We start from the raw sequence: 17,522 nt of genomic DNA, 5'->3' as shown, positions 1-17,522 counted from the left end.
AGGCACATCAGAAGTAGCTCCAGGAGAATTCACTTATTTGCTACGGTTTGCATCATAGTTTGTCAGTTATCTTTCCACGTGTTCATTTTGTTAATGAACTATCATCAGGTTTCATGTGAGGGAGATTTAGAAAAGTTAATAAGAAAAAATATGGCAATAATAAAAGATAACAAAATAAAGGATGATAACGAGAGTGTGATAGGAAGGAACAGAGTGTACACACATAAGACTGATCCGATTTGCTGGTACAGAGTAGGGAAAATGGTCAAAAACAGAATGAAAGGCTTTTTATCTGAATGCATACAGCATTTACAACGAGATGGATGAATTGACAATACAAATTGAAATGAATGATTATCGTCATTACAAAGACATGAGTGCAAGATGATCATAGCTGAGAACTGAATATTTGAGGGTATTTGACATTTTGGAAAGATAGGATGAAAGGAAGAGGAAATGCGGTAGCTCTGTTAACAAAAAATTAGATCCGTACATTCTGAAACCAGCCAGGCTAGTTTAGACCTGGTACTGGGTAATGAGGCATTATTAATTCATGACCTCACAGTAAAGGATCTTCTAGACAAGACTGATCAGAGCATGAAAGGATTTCACATGTAATTTGGCGATGAAAAACTTGCATCTGAAACTAGTGGGCTAAATTTCATGGGCTACCAGTGGACGGAAACACAGGCAAATGGACATGTAAATGAAGGTGCCATGTCATCAGTCCACCTGTCTTCATGATTTTAAGGGTGGCTGGGGAGGTATCAGATGGGTTTCCCATTTAAGGGTGGGTGAAGCCTGTATCCAATGTGTAGCATGGTAAATTTAACCCTGTGGGCTGTTGGTCAGTGAAAGGTATTGGGGGGCGGACTTCCTCCCTGGCACACTGAGTCTACCAGAGGCCCTCCTCTGCAGTTTTGCCTCCCCACATCCACCCTCTCCCCTGCCTATTGCAACATGACCCCATGCCTCTTATGGTGAGTCCAGCGAGATCTCGGACTTACCTGAATGCCCAGGCCTATCACTGAATGCCATCTTCTGGGCTAATCTGAAGAACCAGCAGTGGCCACCACTTGGCATTATCAGTCTGCATGGTTTCTGACCTCCGATTCACTAGCAGCCCTATGATGTGGGACAAGCTCCTGAAGATGGAAGGCCGTCCCGCATCATACTAGTTAAAGGGCTGTTGCTCCAAAATCTAAAGTGGGGTGAGTGGATAAATGCAAGTGGGCTCACCCCCAAAATTTGCAATGTGGTACAGGGAACTTGCCCTCAAACTATAATTAGGACCAATATATTAAATTTAAATGAGGTCAGTTAGAAAGGTACAAAGACAGAGTTGGCTGCAGTTGACTGGCAGATAAGTTAGAAGGTAATACAGTAGAAAGGCAGTGGCAGACATTTAAGGATATATTTCATAACTCTCAACACAGATATATTTCATTGAGAAAGACTCCAAGAGATGGATACACTGTCCGTGGCTAACTAAAGAAGTTAACAATGGTATCAAATTGAAGGAAAAGATGGAATGCACTGCCTGTGGAAGTAGTTGAGTCGGAAACATTAGGGACCTTCAAGCAGCTGTTGGATAGGTACATGGATTACGGTAAAATGATATAGTGTAGATTTATTTGTTCTTAAGGGCAGCACGGTAGCATTGTGGATAGCGCAATTGCTTCACAGATCCATGGTCCCAGGTTCGATTCCAGCTTGGGTCATTGTCTGTGCGGAGTCTGCACGTCCTCCCCGTGTCTGCGTGGGTTTCCTCCGGGTGCTCCGGTTTCCTCCCACAGTCCAAAGATGTGCGGGTTAGGTGAATTGGCCAATGATAAATTGCCCTTAATGTCCAAATTGCCCTTGGTGTTGGGTTGAGGTGTTGAGTTTGGGTAGGGTGCTCTTTCCAAGAGCTGGTGCAGACTCAAGGGGCCGAATGGCCTCCTTCTGCACTGTAAATTCAATGATAATCTATGATTAATCTAGGACAAAGGTTCGGCACAACATCGTGGGCCGAAGGGCCTGTTCTGTGCTGTATTTTCTATGTTCTATGTTCTATGATGTACAATCTGCAAATTTTATTGGTGGGCCAGAAGATTTGGAAAACTCCAGGAAAGAGCAAAAGATGAGTAAAAACAAACCATGAAGGAGAAATTAGAATATTAAGTAAACTAGCAAGGGATATCAAACTAGAGAGTAAGAGCATCGACAAGTATATGAAAAGGAATAGAGTTGCTAAAGTGAGCATTGATCCCTTAGACGATGAGACTAGGAACTAATCATGGGAAATGAGGGAATGGCAGAGGCTTTGACGTGTGTTTTGTGTCGGTCATCATGGCAAAAGATGCAAAAAGCATCCAAATAATAATGAGAAAATCAGGGACAAAAAGGAGGAATTTAAAACAATCATTATCACTAGAAAAACTAATGAGATTAAAGGCTGACAAGCCATTGGGATCGTTAGGTCTTGATCATAAAATTGCTGCAGGGATGGTGGTTGTTATTGTTGTAATGTTGCAGAATTTCCTAGATTCTGGAAATCTGAATGAATTAGAAAACAGCCCTATCCAGCTCTAAGAGGGAGGTGTTCCTCCCCAGCAACTTGGTGAACATCTCCGAAAACTACTCTGTAGGACTCGGACCCTCAACCCCTTTATCAAATAAACCATGAACCGATCTTACACTGCAGCTGACATTGATTCTGACGTAGATTCGTCATCTATCACGTTGTTGTGCAAGTCGTCTCTGGATTTCAAAAAATGGAGGGACTCGGAGCCCCCGAAATCAGGAGTGTGGGTCAGCAATATGGTAGAGTTTCTCAGTCTGGAGAAAATCAAGTTCGCTCTAAGAGGATGAATACAGGGATTCGCCCGAAGTTGGCAGCCGTTCATCGATTACTTTAACAAAAACTGAAAGTCAGCAGTAAGGGAAAAAGTGGGGGTGGAGGAAAATAGGAGGCATGGTAATGTTAAATAAGGACAGGGAATTTAGTATACGGGTAATTGGGGATAGGGCAGGAGAAGTGGGGGACGTGGTTTATTATTTGTTGATATTTTAGGGGGTATTTTGTGCGCCGACCTGTGCGGTTGCTTTAGACATGCGAATATGTTAAATTGTGAAAATTACAAATGTTTCAATTTTAAAAATTCTAAAAAAAAACAATGCCCTCAAACTCGTGCCCTTACAGGATGCCGCCTCCACTCGCTACCACACCGACCCCTCCCCACTACCCACTTCCTGACCATCGATATATTCGCCGCCCAGTAATAGTTAATAAAGTCCGGAAGAGCCAGTCACAGACCCCCCCGGCCCCCCGCCCCCGCTCCAGCAGAACCTTCCTCACCCGCAGGGTTTTACCAGCCCGAATAAATCTCCAAATTACTGCATTCATCCTCCTAAAAGACGCCATGGGGATAAAAATTGGGAGACACTAAAAGCAAACAGCAACCGCGGAAGGACTGTCATGTAGGGGCTGGTTTAGCACAGTGGGCTTAACAGCTGGTTTGTAATGAAGAACAAGGCAGCAGCGCGGGTTCAATGCCCGTACCAGCCTCCCCGAACAAGCACCGGAATGTGGAGACTAGGGGCTTTTCACAGTAACTTCATTGAAGTCGACTTGTGATAATAAGCGGTTATTATATTATTTTTAGTCTGTACCCTCCCCGCCAGAGACAGCGGGAGCGCGTGCCATTTCTGGGAGTCCCCCTTCATCTGCTCTACTAGCCTACCCAGATTCAATTTGTGGAGCTGACTCCATTCGTGCCACCTGGATACCCAAGTACCGACAACTCCCTCCCACCACCGTGAATGACATCTCCCCCAATCTCCTCTCCTGCCCCCTTGCCTGGATCGCAAAAACCTCACTTTTGCCACTTATACCTTGAGAATTTATACCCCGAGAACCAGCTGAATTCCTCGAGTATCCCCATAATCCCTCCAATCACCCCCAACAGGTCTGATGTATATAAGAGCAAATCGTCCGCATAGAGCAAGACTCTATGCTCCACCCCACTCGTACTAAAAAATTGCCAGACCTTCCAAACTCGCAGCGCCATTACCAAAGATTCTATGGCCAGGGAAAACAGCAGTGGGGAGAGTGGACATCCCTGCCTCGTCCCCCGGTACAGCCTAAAATACTCCGACTTCACCCGATTCGTGCGCACGTTTGCCACCGGTACCTGATAAAGCAACTGGACCCAGTCCGCAAATCCCTGCCCAAACCCAAATCGTCCCAGGACCTCCCATAAGTACCCCCACTCCACCCGATCAAAGGCCTTCTCCGCACCCTCAACCTTGCGCCCTTCTGTAGGTATCACGATAACGTTCAAGAACCTCCTAATATTGGTCGCCAGGTGCCGCCCCTTAACAAACCCCATCTGATCTTCCCCTATTACCCCTGGGTCACAATCCTCGGTCCGTGTGGCCAGGATCTTTGCCAACAGTTTGGTATCCACATTCAATAAGGAGATTGGTCTATATGTCTGTTTTCCGGGTCCTTGTTCCGCTTCAAAATGAGAGAGATCGACGCCTGCGACAACGGCGGGGGGAGCACTCCCAACTCCTCTGCTTGAAGGCCCTTACCAACAGCGGTCCCAGCACCCCCGAAAACTTCTATAAAATCCCACCTGAATACCAGTCCGGTCCCGGGGCCTTACACGATTGCATCGCCTCCAGCTCCTCTATTACCTCCCCAAGCCCAATTGGGGCCCCAGGCCCTCTACCAGCTCCTCATCCACCTTCGGTAGCTCCAGCCCTCCCAAAAAGCACCTCATTCCCTCTTCTCCGGCTGGGGGTTCCGATTTATATAGCTTGCTGTAAAAAGCTCGAAACACTCCATTCACCCCCACCGGATCCAAGACCACCTTTCTCCCCCCCTGTATCTCTCACTTTCCCGAACTCTCTTACCACCTCCTGCTTCCTTAACTGATGTGCCAGCATCCTGCTCGCTTTTTCCCCGTACTCATACACCACTACTCTCACCCTCCTCAGCTGTCCCACCGCCTTGCCCATGGATAGGAGACCAAATTCCAATTATAGCCTCTGGCGTTCCTTCAAAAGCCCTTTCTCTGGGGTCTCTGCATACCTCCTGTCCACTTGTAGGATTTCTCCCACCAGCCTCTCTATCTCCACCCACTCTGCCTTCTCCTTGTGTGCCCGAATAGAAATAAAATTCCCCCCGATAACTCCCTTCAGAGCCTCCCAGACAGTACCCGCTGACACCTTCCCCGTATTGTTGATCTTTATATACCCCCGGATGGCTTCCATCTTCCGCAAACAGTCCGGCCAATGCGGGTCGTGGTCCGACACCACTATTGCTGAATATTCAGCATCTAGCATCCCTGCCAGCAGCATTTTATCCAGCGCAAAGAAATCTATTCGCGAGTACACCTTGTGCACATGGGAGTAGAACAAAAATTCTTTCCCCCTTGGCCACCCAAATCTCCACGGATCCCCCCCCCATGTGCTCCATGAACCCCCGGAGTTCCTTAGCCGTAACTGATGCCTTCCCCGACCTGGGGCTCAACCGTTCCAGTCTTAGATCCAGGACCGTGTTGAAGTCTTCCCCCCATAATTAACCGTTGGGAATCCAGGTCCGGAATCCTCCCCAGCACCCGCCTCATAAATTCCACATTGTCCCACTTAAGGGCATAAATATTCAACAATACAGCCGGCATTCCCTCCAATTTCTCACTAACCATGACATATCCCCCCCCCCCCCCCCCCCCCCCCGCCCCTCCGGATCCACCTCTATTCCCCACCTCGAACGCCACCACTTATTGCCCAGAATCACCATCCCCGTCATTTTAAAGTCCAACCCCGAGTGGAATACTTCCCTAACCCATCCCCTCCTCATCCTGACCTGGTCCCTGACCTTCAGGTGTGTCTCTTGCAGCAAGGCCACATCTGCCTTCAGTCGCCTCAAGTGTGCAAACACACGGGCCCTCTTGGCCGGCCCATTCAAACCTCGAACGTTCCACGTGAATTAGCCCGCCCAGCGAGCCTGGCTGCTCCCACGCCTGGCACCTAGCAACCTAACCCCCACTGATTCCCCTCCCCCCCGCTCAAACATTAGTGCAAACAATCAATAGGAACAGAAAAAAGAAACCAAATCTTTGTCAAATCCCTTGACAAAGAACAAAAAAGAAAACAAACTGAAGCCAAAAACAAGGGAAAAAAGCAATGGCCCCAAACAAAGGTTTTTACAGCAGCATCACAACTCCTCCACCAAAGTTCAAGGTCCACCTTCTCCTGCCAGTCCATTGTCGCTCATAAACTCCGCTGCCTCCTCCTCCAGGCCCCCATAAGTCACCCATAGGCACGCCGGGTATTCACCCACTTCTTGACCTTTTTAAAACTTGCCCTCTTCTTGTCCAGCTCTGCACTCAGGTCCTGGTGCACGCGAATCTCACTGCCTACCAGGTGCAGAGCCTCGTTTGTCCAGCCCACCTCATGATTCCTTATCAAGGAACCGGTGCAGTCGCACCACCATTATCCTCGGTGGCTCGTTCCCCTGGGGCCTTCTCATCAACACCCTGTGTGCTCGGTCCACCTCCAACGGCCGGTCAAACGCACCTTCACCAAGCAGCTTCTCGAGCATCTTCCCCACGTACGCGCCAGTATCGGCACCCCTCTGGCAGACCCACGATCCAAACATTCTGCCTGCGTGACCGGTTCGGCAAGTCCTCCACCTTCTCCTCCAACCGCTTCTGGTGGTCCCGCATTAGCCCCAACTCCACTGCCATCGAGGCGACTGTTTGTTGTGCTCCTCCGTCAGCTCCTCCAACTTCTGGATTGCCTGACCCTGGGCTGCCAGCCTCGTCGCCATGCAGTCAACTATCGCCTTGGCCAGGTCCTCCATTCTCTCCTTTTGTTGCTGGGTGAACTTCTCATTCAAGAAGCTCGCCAGTTTCTCCGTCGACCACTGAGCCAGCAGGGCTGCTCTCTGCCCCTCCCCCATCTCCACACCCGCTTCGACCGACTTATTCCTTCTTTTTCAGGCACTTCTGGTCCTCAGCTCCATAAATTAGAGGGTCAATCTCCTCATCTCACACTCCTACACCTTTTTCTGTCTCACTACCACTTGAAAACCAGAGGAAAAGCCCAAAAATGACCGCCATGAGCGGGAGCTGCCAAATGTGCGAACACGCACTCCACGGCCGCCACCGGAAGTCCCCGGCCTTAAATTGAGGGGAGATAGATATAGGACAGATGTCAGAGGTAGGTTCTTTACTCAGAGAGTAGTAGTGGCGTGGAATGCCCTGCCTGCAACAGCAGTGGACTCACCAACACTCAGGGCATTCAAATGGTCATTGGATAGACATATGGACGATAAGGGAATAGTGTAGATGGGCTTTAGAGTGGTTTCACAGGTCGGCGCAACGTCGAGGGCTGAAGGGCCTGTACTGCGCTGTAATGTTCTATGTTCTATGTTCTATGTTCTAACTCCTTCTCCCCTGGGTGGATGAACCTCCAGGGGTCCACCGCTCCCATCTGTTCCATAAAGTGACCGAGTTCCCTTGCCATGCTTGAGGTTTTCCATGTTTTTGGGGTTTGATCTGTCAGTCGTTGGGTCCTGTACACAGTTGAAGTCCCCCCCCCCCCCCTTGATTAGTCGGTGCGTCGCTATGTCGCGGATTTCTGCCATGATCTTTTTGATGAAGCTCGTGTCGTCCCAGTTGGGTGCGTACACATTAACTAGTACTACCAGTGCCCCATTCAGGGCCCTGCTGACCATGACGTACCGTCCCCCTGGATCCGTAATCTTCTTTGTCACCCTAAACATCGTCCTCTTGCTGATCAGTATTGCCACCCCCCTGGCTCTCGTCCCGTAGCAGGAATGGTAGGTCTGCCCCACCCAGCCCTTTCTTAGCCGCACTCGGTCCTGTTCTCTCAGGTGTGTCTCTTGGAGGAAGACTATGTCAGCCTTCATGTTTCTTAGGTGGGTGAGGACTCTGGATCTTTTCACTTGGCTGTTGACTCACCTTACGTTCCAGGTGCCTATCCTGGTGGAGGGCTTCTGTCCCCCCGTTCTTGTGGGATTTACCATACTTATCTGGTGGACGCCTTTGTTAGGGGGCCGTCCACCATGGCCGCTGTCACTGCTCTCCCCATGCAGTCGGGTCCCTGCGCTCCGGGGTTTCCCTTTGTCCAGGGGGCACCCGACATGGCCGCCCACTGTACGTCCGCCATGCGGGTAGTCCCCTACACTCTGGGGTCTCCCTTCGCCCAGAGACGGTACTGGGTGGTTGCTTGCAGCGATTCCTTGTTTCGAGCCCTTGGTTGTGGCACTTTGGAGCCTGATTGTTGTTCTCTGTCTAGCCTTGTTTGTCCCTCCTCCTCCCCCCGCGGTCCCTCCCTTCTCCCCCTTTCCCCCCCCTTTTTCCCCCTCTCCTGTATACCCCTCTTTTGTCCCTCTTTCCCCTGTTCTTCTCCCCATTTGCTCTCCCGCCTCTGTTGAGTGGTTCCGCCCCCCACCCTGCCTGGCTCCGTCCCCCATTTTGGGGGCGCGCTGCTGCTCTGCCTTGTTGCATGCCTCCGGCGCTAGCCTTCCTGCTAGTGCGGTTTCCCCCCTCTCGGGAGTTACTGTCTCGCTTCTCCCTTGCCCGGGCTCTGCGGTTTGCTGCCCACTCTTCCCCCATCCTACCCTGCACTCCTCTCGCTTGCTCTCCCTTCTCCGCTACTCTCGTTCCCTCGTGCTGGGCCCTGGTCTCCCACCTGAAGCGGTCCCTCGGGTAGTGGTTTGCTCGCCATGGGGCGGGGGGGGGGGGGGGGTGGCACGGAGGCCTGGTGTTGTCTCACCACTCCCACCCCCACCCCCTCCCCACCCCCCATCGCCGTGCTGTTGCCCCTTATTTCTACCCTTGCTGTCTGTTTTCCAGCCCGTGTTCCTTGACAAACTTGTTTGCTTCGGCGGGGGCTGTGAAGAAGTACTTTCTCTTTTGGTATGTGACCCAGGGTTTCGCTGGGTGCAGCAGACCATAACGCACGTTGCTCTTGTGAACAGCTGCTTTCGCTCTATTGAATTCTGCCCGTCTCCTGGCTAGGTCTGCCCCAATGTCCTCGTAAACTCTAATGAAGTGTCCTTTCCATTTGCAGGTTATGTTTTGCCTGGCACAGCGCAGAATTGTTTCCCTGTCTTGGTACCGGTGCAGTTTAGCTATAACTGCCCTCGGTTGATCCCCTGCCTTGGGCTTCGGGCGCAGCAACCGGTGTGCTCTGTCCATTTCTGGTGGGTTGGGGAAAATTTTCTCCCCCATTAAGTTGCCCAGCCTCTCAGCCTCATATGCCGTGGGGTTTCTACCCTCCAACCCCTCTGGTAGGCCCACTATCTTTTCATTTTGCCTCCTCAAGCGGTTTTCCCAATTGTCCACTCTGCCCTTCAGACTCCCCTGCATTGTGACCAGTCTCGCCACCGCCTCCAGTGACGTGATCCGTTCACTCTTGTCAGTCGCGGCCTTTTCCAGCTCCTTAATGGTCGCCTCTTGGGCTTCCAAATTCTTCTCTGGTCTGCCCAGGGCGAGCTGCACCTCCGCCAGGGCCTTGGCCACTACTGCCTTCGCCGTGGCCTCCATGTCTGCTCTAGCCTCTGCCTTGTTTTCCTGCTGGTGTTCCCTCAGCGCCTCGGCAAAGGATGTCTTCCAGTTCCAGTTCCCCCCGGAACAGGGGGAAAATGCTCCTGTCTGCCCAGTTATTTTTGTTGCGGCGAACCTTCCGTTCCGCTGCTTCGTGCGCCGATTAGCTCATCTGAGCGGGCTTGCCCATGGCCCCTCCTGCTTCTGGTGCCCATTCTCCCCCTGCTTTGGCTCTCTTCTGGCATTTTTTTTTTCACCCTCCCTTCTCCCCTTTAACACTTCTTTAAAAAGAAAATTACATTTCTTTTTTTTTAATGTCTTTTTTTTCAAAAAGAAAATTCGGAAAAAAAGGGAAGTTCCCCTCACTCACCGACACATCGGATCAGGAGGGTCGAGTGGGAGAGAGGCTTCTGGTTGGGCCGGGAGTCCTCCTTTGTTCCGCCGCCGTGAAGCAATTGTGTTAACCACTGTGAAGTGAAAGAACTGCTCTATTGTTCAGAAAGCCTTGCACATCCTTTGTTTTGAACCTGAAATGATGCTCAGTTTGAAGAGAAGGTAGTCAGTATTGCCAGAAAAAAACATCTCATGCCTAGAAGGAAGAAGGACAGAAATGAAAGCCTGTACTTCAGAAAGACATTCACTGGAAGTCACCGCAGAGCATCAAATATCCTTATCCTTTTATTTTTATTTTCTTTCCCTTTCCACCACCCTATCCCCTCTGTGTTGCTTGTCTGTGTGTGTGTAAAGAGTGAGGACAAGTTAGAAAAAAGGGGTTGTGAAAGGGGTAATAGATGGCTACATTTTCTGTCCATTTAATTATAATGCTGTACATAATAAAAGGTTATTTACGTTTTAAAGGTACAAACCTGGTGATTGTAGTTTATTGACTCAACCAAGGACCTTGAGTATTTTTTAAAAAACCTAATTTCATCTGTGTTGCAACTCCTGGGTGGGAATTGACCGCACACTAGCCCAGGTTGTTGTGACACATATAAGTCAAACCCCCACTTTGGAGGGGCTTTTTGAGGTTGCAACGGTCAACTTATACACCAACATCTACAGCAACACTAGACGTGAACTTAGAAGAGAGCGCCTGATGGAGTTGATATGAAGGTTGAAATTATTGAGGATGAGTCACTTGGGGTTAAGGCTGAGGGAGGAAAACTTTGAAGATATTTGGATGAAAAACATTTATGGAACTTGGATGTGTTGTGTTTTCTTAAGCTCTGTAATCGCTATTACTATGGACAAGACACTGACCACTGACACAATCAGGAACACAATAATATGGATTTTTTTATTCTAGGGTGGTTCTGCAGGTACACACAGGTCTTCACTTCACTGCACATCTTCTTCAGACTGAAAACGTACAGAAGTCACATGTTACATCACATCCCTTACACTACTCTACATTAGAAACATAATAACACCTTTAAAAGATGTATCACAACAGGGTGAGTGTTAGAAAATCAGGATTTTAAATTGGAGATGAAAATGGTGGAATGACGTGAGAAGCTCAAAGGAGGAAAAATGCTTGAGCCATATGACACAGGCCCAGGTGTAATTTGTTAATGAGAGCCATACCATCATTGTGATAACCTTCACAAGACCTATGGGGATGAGCCAATTGATCTCCTGGGTTTTGTGGAATACGAGCATCCCCGCTAATGGGTGGAGGCCCATCAGCTGGGGCTCATAGAATCAACCCTTAGAAGCTGGCCCGGATTGGAACCGGCATGATCGGTATTTCCGATTGGTACCGTTGTGCTGTATGCTGAGTTGCATCCTTTTTTTTGGCTCAAAATAAACTGCCATTTTGATTCACATTCTCACGTTCCCTGGGCTTTTATATTGGCAACAAGGAAAAACTATGGCTGCGATTCTAAACACATTACTTGAAAGCAAGGTCAGCAAGATTATAAAAATGCCACTTTTTGGAAGGCTAGAGGTCTTTGATGCAGGCATCGAAGATTGGACCCAGTATACTGAATGGATGCGGTATTTCTTCCAGGCGAATGGTATTGTAGGACCGCCTACAGAGCCCCAGCTTTCAATGTGACCAAAAGCCTTGCCTACCCGGCATCCCCAGATTCAAAGACCTTTAGTGAACTCGTGGAGCTTGTCGCAAATCATTACAACCCTAAACCATCAGTGAACGTACAGAGATACCGGTCCAACATGGCAGAGTAAACCTCCGAGGAATCGGTCATGGGATTCCTGATGTGCCTTCGCAAGCTGCTGAACATTGTGACTGTGGCCCATCCCTACCAGAAATGTTGCGAGACTGCCTAGTGTGCGGCATTAATAACATGGCGACCCAACGGAAACTGTTGGCAGAGCAGGCCTTGGATCTAAAAAGAGCCATAGCACTATCACTTTCATGTGAAAATGCATGAAAGGGGGTCCCAGGAACTCCAGGGCTCCATGGACTACGATGTACACAGCGTTGGCTGCCCCCATTCTGATGAGCAATGCCCCTCAAGAGCAAGTCTATGGGACCCAGTCGCCACTCGAGCAACATCGTGGTCAGATCCATTAGCCCGACGAGACATCTCTCTTGAAGACAAGGAAGAGGACTCACTCAGTGCTGCACTTGCGGTTGCAGGAATTGTGGTCGCCGGGAGCATCAGAATTGACATGTCACACTGGCCGGGTAACCCAAGCACCCCGAGCCAAGGCTCTTCATATTGCCCAACCTGATGATGATGATTGGACGCAACTAAATTGCATTACGGCGCCTAAAGTGGCCCCAATTAAGATAACCCTCCAAGTAATTGGCCACCCTTTGGACATGGAAATCGATACGGGGACTGTTGTCAATTCTGATGCTCCTGGCCACCACAATTCCTGCTGTCTTAGTCATCAGACGGCATACTTTCTGGAAACTTTGTTTGAGGATCCAGTATCTGGGTCTAAAAGACACTTAAGGCCCGGCCGGCGACATATACTGGGGAACCATTGACAATTATTGGGACTACGATGACCTCAGTTACCCAGGGACATCAATCAGTTTGACTGCCACTGGTAGTGGTGCAGGGACCTACACCCAGTCTTCTGGGCCATGACTGGCTACAGAGACACCTCCTAGATTGGCAACAGATCTTTAGAATGGCTACAGGCAGATTGTATAAGGCCCTGGAAAATACCCGAAAGTCTGTAAGGAAGGCTCAGTGAAGATAAAGGGGGCCAGGGCTAAAATATTTCAGGGCCCGCTCAATCCCATATGCCCTGCTGTCAATGGTGGACGATGAGCTGAGCCAGCTGGAGAACTTGGGGATTATATGCCCGGTCCAATTTTCAGAGTGGGCACCAGTGGTCCTGGTGCTGAAGCCAGACAAGTCCGTCCGCTTGTGCAGTGACTATAAAATGACGATCAACAAAGCCTCCCATTTGGACAGGTACCCCGTGCCACGCGTGGAAGACTTATGCAAAGTTGGCTGGGAGCCATTCTTTCACAACGCTGGACTTGAGACATGGGTCCCTCCAGTTGGAGTTGCACATAGCATCTAGAAAATATGAAACCATGTACAATTTTTCAATGGGTAATGGAAGGCATTCTTCAAGGGCTCCACAGGGTGATGGTCTACCTGGAAATTGTGCTCATTACAGGAGCCTCCGAGAAGGAGCAGCTGGACAACCAAAAGACGTTCTCTGTCAATTCTCAGAAGTAGGTGTCCACCTGAAAAGAGGCAAATGCGTTTTCTCGGAAAAAGTAGTTATATACCTGGGATGCTGGGTTGACAAAGACAGGTTGCACCCGGTAGTAGAGAAAGTCCGAGCCATCGAGCAGGCCCCAACGCGAGACTACGACAGGTAAGGTCGTTCCTGGCACTTGGTAATTATTACGGAAAATGTATTCCAAATCTGGCAACCATACAGGCATATCTGCATGCGCTCTGAATGAAGCTCTAAAATTGGGCATGGAAGGTGCCATAAGAAGAGCCATTTGCCAGAGTAAAGCAGCAGATATTATCGTCCAGGCTACTGACGCATTATGATCCGTCCAAACCACATGTCACTCATCACGTGCGACGCCTCCCCATCGGGCACTGGGTCACTGTCGTCCCATCGATGGGACAGAGTGGCCAATAACCTATGTATTAAGAACCTTGGCTGATGCAGAGTGCCATAATGCTCAAATTGAAAAGGAAGGATTAGCCGTGGACTTTGCAGTAAAAATGTTTCACTAATCCGTCTCTGGATGTCATTTTGCAATAATCACAGGCCACAAGTCCTTTAAAGAAGATAACATGATACCGCCAGTAACAACGGTGGGCGATGGGCATTGCTGTTGGCAGCGTATGAGTATACTTTTGAGTATTGTCCAGGCACAAATTGCACATGCAGATGTCCTCAGCCAAATTCCGCTGCCTACATACTGCTGTCCTCGCCAGGAGCGAATGAAGTTGTGTTAGTTCTAAATGTTATGGACACGTTACTTGTCTTGGCCTCACAAATTTGTGCATGGACACAAAAGGACCCTACATTGGCAAAACTGTGCCACGTCTTCTTACATGGGGTACTACAGCGGAAACATCCAGAATAACCATGAACATTCACAACTAAGCAGCAGGAGCTCAGTCTAGAGGACGGCATCCTCTTGTTGGGAGCCTGCATGGTCATCCCGATGTAAGATTGGAAAGCCATTTTGAGGGACTTGTGCAGTGGATGTCAGGGGGTTTCCAAATGAAAATGCTCACCAGGAACTATGTATGGTGGCCAGGGCTCGTTGGTGATATTGAGAGGATAGTGCAGCAGTGTACGGCATGCCAAGAACATGGAAGTGGTCGGGTGCCCCTGAGTGCTCTCGCACACCAACTTCGCCAGGCCCTTCCTAGGGTCAATGTTTCTGCTGCTAATTGATGCCCACTCAAAGTGGATGGTAGCATACGGATGCCTTCCACCACTTTGCGAGTCACCATAGAGAAGCTACGCCAATTATTCAGCATCCAGGGTATTTCAGAGTTGCTGGTCACTCATAACGGTACCCCTTTCACAAGTGAGGAATCTCAGGGGCTTATGCAAACGAATGGGGTGAAGCATATTCGAACCATCCCATATCACCCTTCTTCAAATGATCTGGCCAACGGGCAGTGCAAACTTTTAAGAGGGGCATGAAGAAACAAATCACGGAGTCAGTTGAAACAAAACTGGCATGTTTTTAATTTAATTATCAGACCACACCGCATGTTACGACCTCGGTTGCAGCAGTGGTGATGGGTAGATGGCCCCGGACCCATCTAAGCTTGACATTTCCAAACCTTGGTGGGAAGGTGGAAAAGAGCTATCATGACCATTGGAAGCAGGAGAGAGGGTTCAAGCCATGGGACCGAGTATACGTCTGGAATTTTGGGGTTGGCGCCCCGTGGTTAATGGACAGACCATAGTGGAGGACACAGGATCAATCTCCTACACGGTCAAAACCAGAGAATGGACTGTACGCAAGCACGTGGATCACCTCAAAGGCAGGGAGCCACGCCACAGGTAGCCCTGCCAGATGAATCGGCCTATCACCACCCTTGCTTACCATCTGTTAACCAAGGAGCACGGTAACATTGTGGATAGCACAATTGCTTCACAGCTCCAGGGTCCCAGGTTCGATTCCGGCTTGGGTCACTGTCTGTGCGGAGTCTGCACATCCTCCCCATGTGTGCGTGGGTTTCCTCCGGGTGCTCCGGTTTCCTCCCACAGTCCAAAGATGTGCAGGTTAGGTGGATTGGCCATGATAAATTGCCCTTAGTGTCCAAAATTGCCCTTAGTGTTGGGTGGGGTTACTGGGTTATGGGGATAGGGGGGAGATGTTGACCTTGGGTAGGGTGCTCTTTCCAAGAGCCGGTGCAGACTCGATGGGCCGGGTGGCCTCCTTCTGCACTGTAAATTCTATGATAATCTATGAGTACAACTCTCCAAGGACCAGGGCTCAGGTCAGCATGAGATGGAAGATTCTGCATCGGATAAAGATACAGAATCTTCAGTACTTTCGGAGGACAGTATGGTCAGAGGCGGATCTCTGACAGGACTCCTCCACTGTTCGGTGCAAAACGATGCTCCCTGATGCGTTACTAATTCTAACTTCTCTCACTCTAACTATTCTATGTCTTGCTTGTTCACTGTTCTGGATCACACTCTCTAACTAATTAAAAAGAACGCGAGTCCGGTTCTTATAGTATCTGGCTGTGAGACATCTAGTGTTGAAATGACTGTACTACATTTACATACATTGATCATGTATATTGATATCTGAATATCACGGCAATGAGCTTCTCCCTAATGGGCAGAGGCCAATCAGCTGTGGCTTACAGAATCAGCCCTGAAAAACACCAGCCCGGATTGGGACCGACAAGATCGGTAGTCCCAGTTGGGGCTTTTGTGCTGTATGCCGTGTTGCAGCCTTTTCTTTTGGCTGAAAATAAACTCCCATTTTGATTCACCTTCTCAGGTCATGTGAGGTTTTATAGTCACCCTGGCAGTCTTGGCTAGGCAATAAATGCTGTGAAGTGCAACTTTCTCTTAAATTAATGTTGTGAGAAAGTTAATGATCAAGATTGGCAAGATTTCTGAGTCTTCATGCTCTCCTACCTTTAACGTCAAAAACCTAGGTTTGCATCACCTATACACAAAACCTGGCACCATCTATACCAATGCAGAAAGTTGTGCCTTTGTCTCACTATACTGTTTGGATGGTTTAGATTCATGGAGCTACGGTGGTCATTGTTTGAATCTTGTATACAATTCCTGTTATTGCAGAGCTGCACATTGCTCACAAGTTAATATCTACTCTAATGTATATTTGTCTGATGTCACACCCTGTCCCTGTCCCTCTCAGAATAGTTCTCATATTCCAAAGGTGGATAATCTAGAGCCCGTTCACCTCCCATGGAAGAGAAAGTGAAGATCTATTGCCGAGGGAATATGTAACTGAGGAGCGGGAAGATCCATGGCAATTGAAGGTTAGTTGCCCATTTCCTAAGTAACTGGCTTGAACATCAGCAAGCCCACAACTTAGCAAGCCCTCCAGTTACTATTTGGGAAATAACTCTCCGCAGGTGGGTACACAAATGCTTTTTATCCTTGTAGAACTCTAATATACATCCCCTTTTGGATTGCCATAGGTCTTTCCAAAATGCTGCATGAAGCGGAGGAAGTACAACTCTTGAGGAAGTACCCTCACATTTCTAAGCTTCCATCAAACCATTGGCACTCCTATTGAACACGTTTATTTCTGAAGTCATCTGCTTGGGATGGTCACGTGATGTAAGCACGGGAGCAGCTGCATTTTCGTGAGCTCTGGCACTACTCATCTTTTAAACCTTTTTAGAATTCTGATGCACAACCCAGATTTATTTGATCCTGACGTGTATAACCTGTGCTATGTTCCTGGGAGAACCTGGTTAACATTCGGAGATGGAGAGCTGAATTAAGTCAAGAAAATCCTTCTTTAATTGAAGTGGTCAGAGGTAGCTGGGATGGGGCCCAGTTCACAGTGGCATTTTTGCTGGTGATCGGGCCTACGCTTCGGTGATGCCTGTGGTGTCAAGATAACAGCTGCCATTCCGAGTGATGTTGTGGACGACGGTCTCGGCTCCCCGTCACAGATGCTCATATCGACGAGCTGCAAAATATCCTAAAGCAAATGGATGAAGTGGAGAAAAGAATCCTGTCAGTAGATAGGGAACTTTCCTTGTTGGGGGCTCACCTTCGCTTCTTCGAAATCCTGAGGCATGGTATGTCCAACACCCTGGTCGATTCTGGGAGATAGAGCTGGAGTAGGAGTATCCATGCGCCTGATCTCCAGAGGGAGCTGGGATGTATTCCCAGCCAAATTTGAGAACTGACTGCCACGCTTTCACAACCTTGATTTGAAGACTCGGTGTGGTAAACCACGTTATTGTATCATATTCACTGTGCTGTACTGTACATGCCTGGGCTTTTCCAGACTGGCTCCGCCTGTGG

The sequence above is a fragment of the Scyliorhinus torazame genome, chromosome 3, assembly GCF_047496885.1.
Source record: "Scyliorhinus torazame isolate Kashiwa2021f chromosome 3, sScyTor2.1, whole genome shotgun sequence".
Taxonomy (NCBI): Eukaryota; Metazoa; Chordata; class Chondrichthyes; order Carcharhiniformes; family Scyliorhinidae; genus Scyliorhinus; species Scyliorhinus torazame.
This window is presented reverse-complemented; position numbering follows the sequence as displayed.